Source organism: Microcaecilia unicolor, chromosome 10, assembly GCF_901765095.1.
Source record: "Microcaecilia unicolor chromosome 10, aMicUni1.1, whole genome shotgun sequence".
In the NCBI taxonomy this organism is placed as follows: domain Eukaryota; kingdom Metazoa; phylum Chordata; class Amphibia; order Gymnophiona; family Siphonopidae; genus Microcaecilia; species Microcaecilia unicolor.
This window is the reverse complement of record NC_044040.1, coordinates 219,865,259-219,881,012: the sequence shown is the minus strand read 5'-3', so window position 1 is coordinate 219,881,012 and position 15,754 is coordinate 219,865,259. Positions and strand designations below refer to the sequence as shown.

Below are 15,754 nucleotides of genomic sequence, written 5' to 3'. Positions count from 1 at the left end.
TCAGACACCTGTGGCAGAGCTCTCTTCAGCATGAAGGCTTTATGTAAAATAAGCACAAAGTCGGGGGAGAAAAACTCACCCTGACCTCCCGTCTCCGAATTAGGGGACCCCGCGGGGGTCGAGCCATGTGGCACTTCCAAGATGGCGCCCGCTGCCAGGTTCATCGAGCGGGAAGAATCATCGCTCGCCATGCTCGTACTGGCTCTACCGTCTAAACAGCACAATTTACAGAGCCCTGCTGCTGAACTGCGCTTGCCACAACGGGAACAGCATTTAACTCCCTCAGCAGCCATCGCCGAAAAACGGCAGAATAAAATTCAAAATGGCCAAAATCACCCCGATCAGAACGCCGTCCGCGGCCCCTCCCCGGAGGAGCTGAGTACCGCTCTTACCTCAAAGGACCGAGTCCACGAGCTCCGGTCACGCTGCACAGTCAGGAAAAGCATCAGAAATAGCAGCGCTAAAAAGCGCTTTTTTTTTTTTTAACGCTGTGAGGAATGTCGGAGGCAAACAGCTACAGAGGTACTCCGGAGGCAGAAGAGGGTGGGAAAGGCAGGGAAAGGGCGAACCTATGTGCCTTTAAAGTGGGCTCCACTTAGCCACAACACCCCTGCTACAACTGGCAAAAGCACAGGAAAAAGCTGCGTCCAACCCTGCTGGGAGATAGAGAAATACTAAGAGGCAGATGGAGCTAGCCATCCTAGAGGCACTATGGTTTTCAGTGTTCTCTATCTCCCCCTGCTGGTAGGTGGACACAACCTATTCGTAATGGATTCATCTGTTGCTGATGACAAGGAAGGAAGATTATTCCAATAGCAAACAGCTAAAAAGAAAAATGATTAAGCATACGTGGCCTTAAACCAAATGTTCTTGACTGAAGGGAAACCTAACAGTAAATAAACACAGCTTCTTGAAACCGTCTTTGAACTTGAACACATTTACCAGTTGAGACCCACTTCCTGGACACAAACCATTCAAAAACTCAACACTAGGCAAAACATTATGAAAACAACCCAAGATTTCACAGGTAACCAATGCATTGATTCCAATAAAGGACTCACGTAATCCAGCTGAGTTTTCCAAAATATTAACCTAGCAGCTGATATCTGTATCATCTGAATCCTAGAAAGTTGCTTAGATGAAAGGCACAAATATAATGAGTTACCATAATCCAGTAATGACAAAATTGTTAATTGCACAATAATTCTAAAGTGATCTTCTAAAAAGTAAAATCTTAATAAACGTAACTGCCTTAATTTAAAATAAGCTTTTCTAATCAAATTATTAATATATGGTTCCATTAAGCCACATTGAGCCTGCAAAAAGGTGGGATAATGTGGGATACAAATGCAACAAACAAATAATTATCATAAGAGTCCAGTATCATTCCCAAAATTTTGGAAGTTTTCGCTACATTAAACTGAGAACCATCATTACCCACAATTATCTGTGGAATCTTAATTAAATCCATCGAAAACCATAAAATCTTGGTCTCATCAGCGTTAAGCTTTAATTTAGCCCTAACGGACCAGTGTTTTATCCTTTTTATTCAGCCACTAATTTTGGAAGAGACAGAGTCCACAGCATAGCCAAAAGGAAAGAGAAAGAAAATATTGTCTGCATAGGACAGCATAATCTCATCAGATGTTAATAAAAGAAGGAACTCATATATAAGTTGTACAAAAGTGGAGCAACTGGAGAACCTTGAGGAACACCCCAAGAAGGATTCCCAAGGTAATGAGCAACAACCGTGTTTTAGAACTAAATACTGCCTATTCTTTAAAAAAGATTCAAACCAATGAAACACTATACCACTGAAGCCAAATTCTGATAACAGTTAATATGTCATCATTTACAGTATCAAAGGCGAAAGCAATGTCAAATTGTAATAAAACCATCTCACCACCTCTGCACAAAACATGCCTGACCTCAGATGTTAAAACAGTAACGTCTCAGTGCTATGAAATCATTTAAAACCATGCTGAGAACAGAGAAATTAGATCTTACCTGCTAATTTGCTTTCCTTTAGTCCCTCCGGACCGGACCAGGCTGCTGCTGGTAGGCGTACACAACCCAGCAGTCCAATCCTGGTCCGGTCCGGAGGGACGCTAAGGAATGTGAGGTTATGTTCATCCATATAACTAGATAACTGAGAACCCACTATAAACTCAAGTAGCTTTGCAAGGCATGGAATATTTGCTACAGATCTGAAATTAGAGACTGAAGTTAAATCCCCATCAAGCTGTTTCAACAATATGAGAGCAATATTTCCAATATTTTGTGAAAACCAACCCATCTTCAGTGCACTGCTGACAAACAGTACAAGACATGTTAACTCAACAGAAGGAACTCTCACTAAGCAAGAAGGAACAGAATCTAAGGGACAACCTGATCTAGACAGCCTGCTTACTAAAGGATGTATAGAAGACAAAGATACAGGCTCAAAGTTAGACCAGAGTCTATCTGAAGGTATATCGATAGAAACCTCTTAATCAACTTGAAATGTTCATTTGACTCCAGTGAGGTCTGAAATGACTGGTGTACATTGTATACTTTGGCAGCAAAACGAGTAGACAAAGCCTCTGCAGATGAATGAGCTAAAATAGAAGAATTTGATAATACTATATTTTCTTCTAACAAACCAAATAATTTTTTTTAATTAGGTCTTTCAATCCCTACTAACTTAGAATACTATGTTCTTTTGGCTAAATTTATGCCTTTCCTGTATTTACATAAACAGCTTCCAACAATCCTTCTCTGCTTCACATTTAGATCTTCTCCAGCTTTGCACCAGCCTACAGTATTTTTCTTCTTTAGCTCTACTAGCTCAAGAAAACACGATTGTAATGTAATGCTAAACAGAAAAGAATGTAACATCTACTAAATAAAAAATGTAAGCCACATTGAACCGAAACCTGTTTTTGGATAATTGTGGGATATAAGAACAAATAAATTTGAAAAACAATGAGATTTTACCCTTCTCGAGACTTTATTGGCACATTCAGGAGTTGTATATTTCCAGTTAGATCATTTTTAAATTGCTAGTTTCTTGGGAATGCTTGGTCTGATCTTGTTGTAAACCACCCTGAACTCCAAGGTTTGGCACAGTCTATAAAAGTAGGAGAAAATAGTTCTTACCTGCTAATTTGCTTTCCTTTAATCCCTCCAGACTGGCCCAAAATGTGACTGATGGGCTGTGCACACCTTCCAGCAGGTGGAGACTGAGAACTCTGACTCTAGAGAGAGCCAATAAGAGCCCCTGTCAGCTAGAGACAGATCCAGTATTATCATAACAAGGCAGAAGAAAAGAACTACATTCTGTATATTCCTGAACCTAAGCAGTCACCGGCACCCCACTAACAAAGAGCATGTACCTTATGAAAAAACAAATATACGTACTGCATTTTTTTCTTTTTTTTAAACAAGAACCATGCAACAGCAAACGTACAACGCAGCTCGAAATGAAAACCAAGTTTCCACATAATGAATAATCAGAAATAATAAAAGGGAGGGATCTGGGCCAGTCCAGAGGGACTAAAGGAAAGCAAATTAGCAGGTAAGAACTAATTTCTCCTTCCTTAGCGTCCCCCCACCCTGCCCAGAATATGACTGATGGGAAGTAACAAAGCAGTATATTTATGGGAGGGACCCAAGTAAACCGACCGCGAGAACATTTACACCAAAAACTGCATCCTGATGACTCTGCACATCCAATTTGTAATGCTTTGAGAAGGAATGCAAAAACCACCAAATGTCCACCTTACAGATCTCTAAAGGAGGCACCAGGAAGCGCTCCGTCCATGACGCCGCCTGTCCACTGGTAGAGCACGCCTTCACCCCTTCGGGTATTGTTTTCTCAGAGAGAAGGTAAGCGAAAGCTATCACTTGTTTAAGCCACCTAGAAATGGTGGGTTTAGAAGAGATCCTCTAATCAGCAGAAACAGATAATCCAAGAGAACCAAATTAAGATCCCATAACGGAAAGATTGACCGGGAGGGAGGACTTATGAGGCCCACCCCGTGTAAAAACTGAGAGTTATCCAGATGCCTAGCTAAGGCTTTCCCCTGAACACGCCCCCCAAAACTAAGCGAAGCCAGCACCAGGCCTCTGTCAAAACTTCGTTGTAAAAGATCTGTGCCACCAAAGCACAAAAGGGAGAGATGTTCAAATCATTACACCACGCCTCGAACACTCCAAGTCCTGATATAATTCAGGACCAAAGCAAAGTGGCAGCCACGCTTGCTGAGTAACCTCTCTTAGTCAACTGCACCCGCTCAAGTGCCAAGCTGTAAAACAAAATCGACCCAGGTCTGGATGAGCTACCGGACTCTGGAGCAGGACAGAGCCTCTAGAAACCTGAGAGGACAGCCAACGAAAGGCGCAGGAGATCAGCATACCAGGGCATACGGGACCAATCCGGCGTCACCAACATCATGTGGCCCCTGTGCGTCTCAACCTTCTGAATTAGACGCTATTAGAGGCCACGGGGGGGAAATGCACAGAGAAGACCTGTCGGCCAAGGCTGAAGAAGTGCATTTACTCCCTGCGCTTTGAGATCTTTTCGGCAACTAAAGTATAGCGGCACCTTCGCATTGCGAGTGGAGACGAAGAGATCCATGACTGGAAGCCCCCAGCACTCTACGACTACCTGAAACGCTACCTCACTGAGAGCCCACTAGAGTGTTGCAGCTGAGAAAGTCTGCCTGAATATTCTCTGTTCCTGCTACGCTGGTCACTGAAAGAGCAACCAGATGTAATTCCGCCCAACTCATGAGCTGAGCTGTTTCCTGCTCCAACTGGCGACTCCTCGTCCCTCCTTGCCGACTGACATAGGCCACCGCTGTGGCATTGTCTAACATGATGTGAACTGACTCGCCAGTCAGCAGAGGACGAAACACTTGTAGCGCCAGCTGAATCGCTCTGTTTTCCAAGAGACTGATCAAACAGAACGTCTCTGCCTGAGACCACAGACCCTTGCATACTGCCCTAGACAGTGCGCTTCCCAATCCTTTAGGCTGGCATCCGTCGTGACTACTATCCATCACGGCAGATCCAGAGGCACTCCCTTGGATAGGTTAGTCATCTGAAGCCACCAGTTGAGAATGCCGCACTCCTGCGCTGGCAGTGGCAATTTCCTCTGCAAGGAATTCCTCTGCGGTGACCACCTGGAGAGCAGGGACTTCTGAAGCGATCTCATGTGTGCTCTGGCCCAAGGCACCGCCTCTATTGTTGCTGTCATGCACACAGCACCGATCTCTGCAGAAGCTGTCGAATTTGCAACTGTAACTTGAGTAGTCAGGTCTGTGTAAGAAATAATCGACCCTGCCGAGTGTCAAAGCACACTCCTAGATAATCCAGTGACTGAGACGGCTGCAGACAACTATTTTGCGAGTTGACCACCCAACCAAGGGATTGCAGGAAGTGAATCACACGATCTGTGACTTGTACACTCTCCTGATACAACTTTACTCTAATCAGCAATTCCTTCCTTCCTGAGAACCGCAGCTACTACCACCGTAACCTTCGTAAACGTGTGAGGGGCTGATTGGGTTCCTGAAGGGAAGGAGGTATGGGTCTACCTGACCAGCTTGTGTGCTTCACCATTTGGACACCAGGTTTCTGGATAGGCAGGATTATACTCCACGACAGTTAGAATTTGACTATTTTACTCTGTGTCATTTTTATTTTTTATTACAGGCCCCAAAGCCCTGTTGTTCTTCTGTCTTTTTGGAATAGTTTGTTGCCGAGTTCGCTGTGGGAGATCTGGAGAGATGTGACTAGGTACTGGGGAATTCACCCAAATACGTCTGATCTTAACAATTCGAGGTAATTTGCTGTTTACTCTGGGCAATGAAAATAGAACTTTTCGGACATGGGAACATCTGGGTATTAAGAGATTGGAACATGTTTTGACTGATAGGGGCTCATAGTTGAGTTTGGGGGCACTAAGTATCGGCATAAAGATCAATAATGCTTACACATATAACCAAATATCTCATTATATTAACTCTTTAAATATTGTGGCTTTAAGGTCTCAGATTGTCACCATTTGAGACAATTTTTTACTTTTGTGAAGGGAGATAAGCTTTCAATCTCAGGCCTCTATAACGCACTCACAACACTTTCCCCGCTGAAAGATAAAGAGCTTATCCGACTGCGTTGGGCACGGCATTTTGATAGACCCAACCTTTCTTTAGATTTTCATACATTCACCTCCCAGATTCCCACTTTGGCAATAGGTGCTGAACTAAGGGAGTGCCAATTTCTGACATTACATAGGGCATATCTTACTAAATCACAATTTTTTTTAAATGGGGGGGGGGGGGGGGAACACTCCTTTTGTACAAAATGCCAACGCAGTCAGGGCTTGTTCTTCCACTCTCTCTGGGGTTGTTTTTTAGTGCAAGTGCTTTGGACTGATGTTTTTCAATACTTGGAAATTCTACTAGGCTCACGCCTTTGTATTGCAGAGCAGAGATGCCCAGCAATTGATCTGTACTGCCTGTATCTTAGGCAAACGAGTTATTCTGAGCCTTTGGACAAGTGATTTGCCCCCGGACCATTGTCACTGGCGTAATAAATTTCATGACCTCATGTTATTAGAACGTAAGGGAGCACTTCTGTCTCCCAGATGTAGAACGAGCTCTCTCTTTATTTGGGGGCCCTATATACACTCTCCGAATCCCCAAGGGCGCAGTTTAGTGGTTAATTCCCTTTGAGGGCTTTGGGGACTAAGATGATTTTCTCACGTGCAGTCTCTTCGTGAATGGGTCATCTGTTTTCTTTCACACTATCTTTTATGAGATGGGGATTGGGTGGAAGGATGGATACATTGAGTACAGAAGCAGCAGTGCAGTTTTAGATGGAGATTTCACTTGTTCACAGTTTGGTGAATGTACAAGTCTTTTGAACTGCGAGTGTTATTTCCTTTGTTGATACCTTACAATTTCTCTTTTGTTCACGAGGTTTAGTGTTGGCATCATTAAAATTGTTCCCATGAATATATAGGGGAGATGGGGTGGGGATAATTGCAAAATATTTGATGACGGATTACCTTATGATGTACTTTTTCTTTTTATATTTGAATATTTCAGTACATATTTGGATAGATGTATTTACTCTGCATTGTCATCAATAAAAAATGTTGAACCATAAAAAATGAATCGGAGTCTGGAATTCGTAGCCAGAGAATGTAGTGAAAGCAGTTAGCTTAGCTGGGTTTATAAAAGGTTTGGATTTGGATATCTTCCTAAAAGAAAATTCCACTTGGGAAAATCCACTGTTTATTTCTGGGATAAGCAGCATAAAATGGCCACTGTTGGAAACAGGATACTGGGCTTGATGGACCTTTGGTCTGTCCCAGTATGGCACCGCTTATGTTTTTAGAGGTGGAGGGGTGGAGAAAGAAATGAGAGGTGGAGGTGTGAACCTGGAGGGAATAAGAATAAGAGGTAGGGATACTGCATGCAAAAGACAACTTCGGGAGCAGACAGAATTAGGGGTCTTGCTGGGAGTTAAAAGAGTGAGAGAACTGCATTTGGAGTGAGAGATGGAATGGGGAGTCTGGAGCCTCAGGAGGGAATTTCAGGCCTCAGAATGGGGAATGGAGAAATTCTCTGGAAAAATCACGACAAAAATGCAGAATTTTTAAATATACCGTATTTTTCGGACTATAAGACGCACCTAGGTTTTAGAGGAGGGAAATAGGAAAAAAAAATTTTCCTTTTTCCCTCCTCTAAAACCTAGGTGCTCCGGTGCGTCTTGTCCCAGTTCGGGATCGCCCTCCCCCCAGCCCTGTCACCACTTCTCCCCTACTCACGTCACGCGATCTTCCCTAGTGGTCTAGTGACGTCGGGGCAGGAAAGAGCCCCCTCTTTCCTGCCCAGCGCGCTGCTCTCCGTCCTCCTGTATGCAGCCTGACCGTCTTGGCGAGATTCAAAATGGCCGCCGAGAATTGAAGTCTCGGCGGCCATTTTGAATCTCGACGAGACCGTCAGGCTGCATACAGGAGGACGGACAGCAGCGCGCTGGGCAGGAAAGAGGGGGCTCTTTCCTGCCCCGACGTCACTAGATCACCAGGGAAGATCGCGTGACGTGAGTAGGGGAGAAGTGGTGACAGGGCCGGGGGGAGGGCGATCCCGAACTCGGGGGGAGGGCGGGAAATCGCTACCTTCGGACTATAAGACGCACCCCCCATTTTCCTCCCAAATTTGGGGGGAAAAAGTGCGTCTTATAGTCTGAAAAATACGGTAGTGTGGGGGGGGGGGGGGTTCCCCTCTCTTTCCTCTTTGTAATTTGTAGTTCTTTTCCAGCCTGATTTTAAATTTGTTTTGTACACCGCTCTGATACCCCTGCAAAGGGCAGTATATTCCCTCCAGGAGGATGTGTTCATTCCCTCCTTTTGAGTTCATGCCCTTGTTAAGGGGCCATCGTTCGCTGTGAGGAAAGTTCATGTTATTCCCATTGCGGTTTGCCATACTGCTTTGGAAGCTTCAAATACTGAAGAGGCGGTGGAGCTGGCTGGCCATGAGGCACTGTGAAAAGTTGAGTGCTCTCTATCTCCCCCTGCTGGTTGATGGACACAACCCATATGTAATGGCTTCATCTGCTTGACAAGGAAAGTGGGATAGCAGTGGAGGAGGATCCAGCACAGCAATGCATTAGGTGGGAAGAAGAAAACCAAGACAGAACAGAGACCCAACAGCGCCATCAAATGCAGTCTCTCCTGTTTCCAAGTGGCCAATCTTAAGTCATAAGTATCTTGCAGGATCCCAAAAGATTTATAAATCATTTATGTACCTGTTCTTTATTTATATACTCCCAAGGCTTCTTCAATTATCATAACCTCTGAGAAATTCTAACTTTGGAATTTTGCCAATATCTTTTGAAACTACCTCACTCAGAAGCATGCACTAATTTAAAAGCTGTTTCTTTCATTTTTAAAGGTTAGTATCCATCCCTGTTAACATCACAAGGTCAGCCCTGGCTATGTCACTACTCTATACAAACAATGAGTACTTGAACCAAACTGCAAATACCATTGAATGAGAGTTACAATAAACATGCCCCTTAATCTCCCCAAGGACAGCAGCAGCTTTTCCTGCTTCTAAGACTCACCGTCCCGCTGCTCTCAGGACAATCTGCTGAATGCTTCCTGCCGTTTCTTCTCACCAACTGAAGGCACAAGAGCACTGAGAAACAGAAAAATAAAAACAGACAAGTGAGCCACAATAAGCACCCCAGACTCCATCTGTGTCTCCAAACCATAAAACAAATGCAGTGCTCTCCCCAGAACCTCCCAGTGTCCTGATGTGGGCAGAAAATATATCTTAAATGGCAAAATCTTCAAATATGCAAACTTCTGGCATTTAGCAGAACCAAGGAAAGCAAGTGAACAGTGGTGAGGAAAACATGGAAAGCAAAGGGTCAAAACATCAAAAATAAGCAAAATCCCCCTAACCCCGAGAGACAGCCAAAAAGTCAATTTAGGTTCAAAAATAACTTCCCCAATTTCTAAAAATTCTAGGTTACTTCCAAACAGTTGTCTCCCCCTCCCCTTCTGACCCAGCACCTTCCTCTTGCTCCTCTATACTTACAGCTCAATCAAAACCAGGGCTGGGATATCAGAATCCACGTTTTCTAAATATTTTTCAACCCCTGCACTGTCTATTTCTGAAATTTACAATACCCCTCTCTCCATCTCGAACACTAATATTCCACTGCCTGTTCTAACCAGTCTCACACATCTGGGTAACAGACCAGGAGACAGAAACTCAGGGCAACAGTGTCCGATGATCAAGATAGTGAAACACTGCGATAGGGCAGAAGCCAGATGCAGAGGAAGCAGCACAGTCACTACCAAAACAAAAGAAAGTACCATAGTCTCTGAAGTTTAACCACAGAAACATAGAAAATGACAGCAGATGAAGACTAGATGGCCCACCCATCCGCCCATCCATACCAGACCACTAAACTCTACAATCCTTTCCTCTCCTCACGTCATGGCAGCCATTTTGGCATAGAGCGACTAGAGATTACTGCTGGCCCGATTACCCATTAGACTACCAAGGGATGGACAGCAGACCCCGGAAGAGGGTCCAGGAGGTTGCTCTTTCTGTGGGTGGGGAAGGGGGGAGGGAGGCTTGTTCTGTGCACCAGGAAGCAGAGGGAGGGGAACCAACATAAGGAGAAATTAGGTCTTGCTTGATAATTTATATTTAGTCCTACCATAGTCACGTCCGCCAACCAGCGGATGGAGACAGAAAAAGTCGTTCTGTTTGATTCGACCTTTTAAAGGTACTGTGCAGCCATAGCCAAGCGATGGTGCTCAGGATTACGTCCATTACCTCCATCCACCAATCATGCACAGTTAAGACGAAGCCATGAAAACAGTGATACCTACATCAATCCGGCAGGCCTATGCTCTCTAACAACCAGTGTCTTCACAAAGTCAGGAAGCAATTGAGACACGAGGCTGAAACGTCCAGCAAGGCAGGAGTCTGCACTCTGAAAACAATGATAGAAAGGGGGGGATTCTGAACTGGTCTGGTAGACTAAAGGAAAGAAAAATATAATTTCTCCTTGTTTTTGCATCCAGACTAGACCACTGAGATATAGCAAAGCATGGCCCAGATAGGGTCGATCCAGTAGAAAAAAACAAATGTAAGACCTCAACGAGAAAAGAATTCAATAGAGATCTCTGGAATAAAGGAACAATCACCTGAGAAGTAGCCCCACTAACTAATCTGGGGAACCTAGAACCCAGGAAATCCAAAAGACTAACACCCAGCAAATTGAGAATGAAGCAGAATAAAGGGACCGAAAAGACTAGCAGGAAAAACGAAGAGGATCAAGAATAACCTGAGGAGCCAGTGCCACAGCAGACACTGGGACGATGTGGTGTCTGCTTAGATAATCGGCTTGCATGTTGCTCTGACCTGCAATATGAGCTGCTGACAGGAAATGTAGATGCAGCTCGGCCCAGTGGCACATCTGAGCAGACTGTGCTCTGCACTGCGTTCCGCCTTGACGATTTATGTAGGCCACTGCCGTCATATTGTCCAACAGCACTCTGACAGCCAATCCCTCCAAGGTCAATTGAAAGGCCAGCAACGCCTGGAAAATTGCGTTTAACTCCAAGCAATTGATGGACCACTTCGATTCTTCGAGTGTCCACAGACCCTGGGCATGCCTCTCCTGGCAATGAGCTCCCTAGCCCTTCAGGCTGGCATCGGTTACCACCAGGCACCAGTCGGGGAGTGCTAACAGCATTCCTTGCCGCAGCTTGCTATCTGAGAGCCACCACTCCATGCTAAGTCGGGCCGCAGGGAGCCAACAGTCTGCACTGATAATCCTGGGAAATGGGAGACCAACGTTGTAGCAGGGAACACTGCAGCAGTCTCATGTGCGCTCTCGCACAAGGCACCACTTCTAGAGTGGCCGTCATCGACCCCAAGAGCTGGACAATGTCCCAAGCTCGCGGGCGAGGCATCCTCAGGAGCAGACGGACCTGGGACTGAAGCTTCCACCTCCTTTGCTCGGGTAAAAAAAAAACCCCGAGGCCATGTAGAACCGAACCCCCAAATACTCTACAGATTGAGAAGGGGGTCAGGTGACTTTTGGGTATATTGACGACCCAGCCCAGAGAATCCAGTACTGAGACCACTCTGGCTGTTACATGACGACTCTCTTCTGCAGAGTCCGCTCTGATGAGCCAGTCGTCGAGGTACAGGTGAACCCGGATACCCTCTCGCCTGAGAAAGGCAGCTACTACCACCATTACTTTGGAAAAGGTTCAGGGAGTTGTGGCGAGGCCAAAAGGCAAGGCCCAAAACTGAGTGTTTTCCCAACACCGCAAACCGGAGAAACCGTTGGTGCGGGGGCCAAATAGGGATGTTCAAGTAAGCTTCTTTAAGGTCCAGAGACGTGAGAAACTCTCCTGACAGAACCGCTGCAATGACGGAGCACAGGGTTTCCATGTGGAAATGCCGTACTTTGAGTGACTCGCTGACTTTCTTCAAGTCGAGAATGGGCCGAAAGGACCCACCTTTTGCGGCACCACAAAATAAATGGAGTAACGACCGCAGCTGCGTTCGTCGGGAGGCACGGGGATCACCACTCCCAGGTGCAACAAAGCCTTGCAAGGTCTCCTCTACCGCCACCCATTTGACGGCAGTGCCGCATCAGGACTCCAAAAACACGTCTCTCACCAGGGCAGTAAATTCCAATCTACTACTACTAAACATTTCTAAAGCGCTACTAGGGTTACGCAGCGCTGTACAATTTAACAAAGAGAGACAGTCCCTGCTCAAAGAGCTTACAATCTAATAGACAAGTGAACGGTCGGTCCGATAGGGCCAGTCAAATTGGGGCAGTCTGGATTCACTGAACGGTAAGGGTTAGGTGCCGAACGCAGCATTGAAGAGGTGGGCTTTAAGCAAACACTTGAAGACGGGCAGGGAGGGGGCTTGGCGTAAGGGCTCAGGAAGGTTGTTCCAAGCATAGGGTGAGGCGAGGCAGAATGAGCGGAGCCTGGAGTTGGCGGTGGTGGAGAAGGATACTGAGAGGAGGGATTTATCCTGTGAACGGAGGTTACGGGCGGGAACGTAAGGGGAGATGAGAGTAGAAAGATAGTGAGGGGCAGCAGACTGAGTGCATTTGTAGGTAAGAAGGAGAAGCTTGAATTGAATGCGGTATCTGATCGGAAGCCAGTGAAGTGACCTGAGGAGAGGGGTGATATGAGTATATCGGTTCTGGCGGAATATGAGACGTGCAGCAGAGTTCTGAACAGATTGAAGGGGGGATAGATGGCTAAGTGGGAGGCCGGTGAGGAGTAAGTTGCAGTAGTCCAGGCGAGAGGTAATGAGAGCATGGACGAGAGTTCGGGTGGTGTGTTCAGAGAGGAAAGGGCGAATTTTGCTGATGTTAAAGAGGAAGAAGTGACAGGTCTTGGCTATCTGCTGGATATGCGCAGAGAAGGAGAGATAGGAGTCAAAGATGACTCCGAGGTTGCGGGCAGATGAGACGGGGAGGATGAGGGTGTTATCAACTGAGATAGAAAGTGGAGGAAGAGGAGAAGTGGGTTTTGGTGGAAAGACAATAAGCTCGGTCTTGGACATGTTCAGTTTCAGGTGGCGGTTGGACATCCAGGCAGCAATGTCGGATAAGCAGGCCGATACCTTTGCCTGGGTCTCCGCGGTGATGTCTGGTGTGGAGAGATACAGTTGGGTGTCATCAGCATAGAGATGATACTGGAAACCATGAGATGACATCAGGGAGCCCAGGGAAGAGGTGTAGACTGAGAAGAGAAGGGGTCCAAGGACAGATCCCTGGGGAACACCAACAGATAAGGGGATGGGGGTGGAGGAAGATCCATGAGAGTGAACTTTGAAGGTGCGGTGGGAGAGATAGGAGGAAAACCAGGAGAGGACAGAGCCCTGGAACCCAAATGAGGACAGTGTGGCAAGAAGTCATGATTGACAGTGTCAAAAGTGGCGGATAGATCGAGGAGGATGAGGATGGAGTAGTGGCCTCTGGATTTGGCAAGGAACAGGTCATTACAGACTTTAGAGAGTGCTGTTTCTGTTGAGTGAAGAGGGCGAAAACCAGATTGAAGCGGATCGAGGATGGCATGAGAGGAGAGAAAAATCAAGGCAGCGGCTGTGGACTGCACGCTCAAGTATCTTGGAGAGGAAGGGTAGGAGGGAGATGGGGCAGTAGTTGGAGGGACAGGTAGGGTCTAGTGATGGTTTTTTGAGGAGTGGCGTGACTACGGCATGCTTGAAGGTGTCGGGGACAGTTGCAGTGGAGAGAGAGAGGTTGAGGATATGACAGATGGAGGGGGTGATAGTAGGAGAGATGGTGTTAAGTAAGTTGGTGGGGATGGGATCAGAGGAACAAGTGGTGCATTTTGAGGAGGAAAGAAGGCGGGCGGTTTCCTCCTCGGAGATATCAGGAAAGGAGGAGAAGGAGGTCTGGGTTGGTTGGTTGAGGGTTGAAGGGTGAAGAGCCGTCTCTGATCAGGTCCAAAACCCACTGATCTGAGGTATTCTTGACCCACTCCTCGAGAAAGACGTCCTCCAACTGCAGGAATCGAGGAGTGGGCCGGCACACCATCATTGAAAGGGTCACCCATGAACTCCAGGCCTTGAACCGGTCGCTGCAGAGCGTTTGTCCGAGCAAAAGGAGTTCCTCTGCTGAAAATGGGCACACGAAGTAAACCCAGCAGAACGCCTCGGGCAGTACCTTCTAAGTTAACGGAAGCGAGGTGTGGAAGAGGAGGGAACCGCCTGACCCTTGGAAGAAGGCCACGGCCTATCCTCGGGTAAACACTGGGGTTTAGCATCCCCCAGGCCCTTGACAATTTTCAACTCCTCACCAAATAGGAGAAGGCCCTGGAAGGGCAACTTCACCAACCTTTGCTTAGAGGCCATGTCAGCCGCCCAATGCCGTAGCCATAGAAGGCGGCGAGCGGCCACCGCCACAGACATCTGTTTAGCTGAGGCTCTGACCAGATCATAACGGGCGTCAGCCAAAAATGACAAGGCCGACTCCATCCGCGGTGCCACCTCCACAAGGGGCTCCGCTCCATCCCCGGGCTGTTCCACTGCCTGCTGCAACCAAGCGAGGCAGGCTCGAGCAGCATAACAACTGCACACAGACGCCCGTAAGGCTAGGCCTGAAATTTCAAAGGATCATTTCATTGTTGATTCCAGCCGTCAGTCCGGCATGCCCTTCAGAGCAACCCCTCCCTCTACTGGGAGGGTAGTCTTCTTCGTCACAGCCATGACTAGGGCATCTACTTTAGGCATGGCCAAGCATGCCAAGTGCTCCTCACTAAGAGGGTATAAGTGTCCCATTGCCCTGGCAACTTTCAAAGGCCCCTCGGGGTCAGCTCATTGATCCGAAATAAGCTCTTTGATGGAGTCATGCAAAGGAAAGGCTCGAGCAGGCTTCTTAGTACTTGCCATCCTCGGATAACCAGAGGAGGCCTTGCCAAGTGCAGGATCTTCAATAGAAAGGGCCTGCAAGGCGTCAGAAATAAGCGCTGGCAGCTCACCACGGTGGGATCATCTGGATCCAGTGGCAATCCGGCACATTCCTCTGGCTCCTCAGACCATGAAGGCTTGCCAGACCCCTCAGAATCCCCACAGCCCGACCATGGGGGGGAAAAGGGAGGTGCGCCACTCTTGTAAGCTCTTTGAGCAGGGACTGTCTTTCTTCTATGTTTGTGCAGCGCTGCGTACGCCTTGTAGCACTATAGAAATGCTAAATAGTAGTAGTAGTCTGAAGGGGAATTTACCCTTCTACGCTTGTCCTGCGGCCAACTGTCTGGGGAAAAAACGCCTGACAGCAATCCCGGGCCAGCCTCCACCGGAGGGGAACCAGGTAGCAATGCAGAGTCAGACACCTGCGGCAGAGCCCTCTTTAACATGAACACTTTATGTAAAAGCAACACAAACTCAGGGGAGAAAGGCTCACCCTGGTCTCCCGGTTCCAATCCAGGGCAAGCAGCTCCTCTGGTAGACTCCATCCGAGACTCCCCTCCGGCCTCAGACCCCTCCACTCCTTCGGGGGTCGGACCATGCGGCGCATCCAAGATGGCGCCCGGTGCCAGCTCCACTGAGCAGGAAAAGACATCGCTCGCCATGCTCGTGCCGGCCCTGATGTCTGAAGAGCATGATTTACAGAGCCCCTCTGCTGATCTGCGCTTGCCACAACGTGAAAAGCGCTTAACAACCTCCGCAGCCATCGC

The 15,754-nt window shown here is 47.2% G+C and overlaps 1 protein-coding gene across 3 annotated transcripts in view; it reads right to left on the bottom strand.

Moving 5' to 3' along the window:
* The window catches only part of EIF4G1 (eukaryotic translation initiation factor 4 gamma 1), a 205,015-nt gene that overhangs the window by 176,692 nt on the left and 12,569 nt on the right, over positions 1-15,754 (bottom strand). For all 3 annotated transcript variants that reach the window (XM_030217150.1, XM_030217151.1, XM_030217152.1), the window contains exon 2: positions 9,118-9,191. The gene's annotated coding sequence lies outside the window, so the exon portion shown is untranslated. The remainder of the gene's footprint in view (positions 1-9,117; positions 9,192-15,754) is intronic.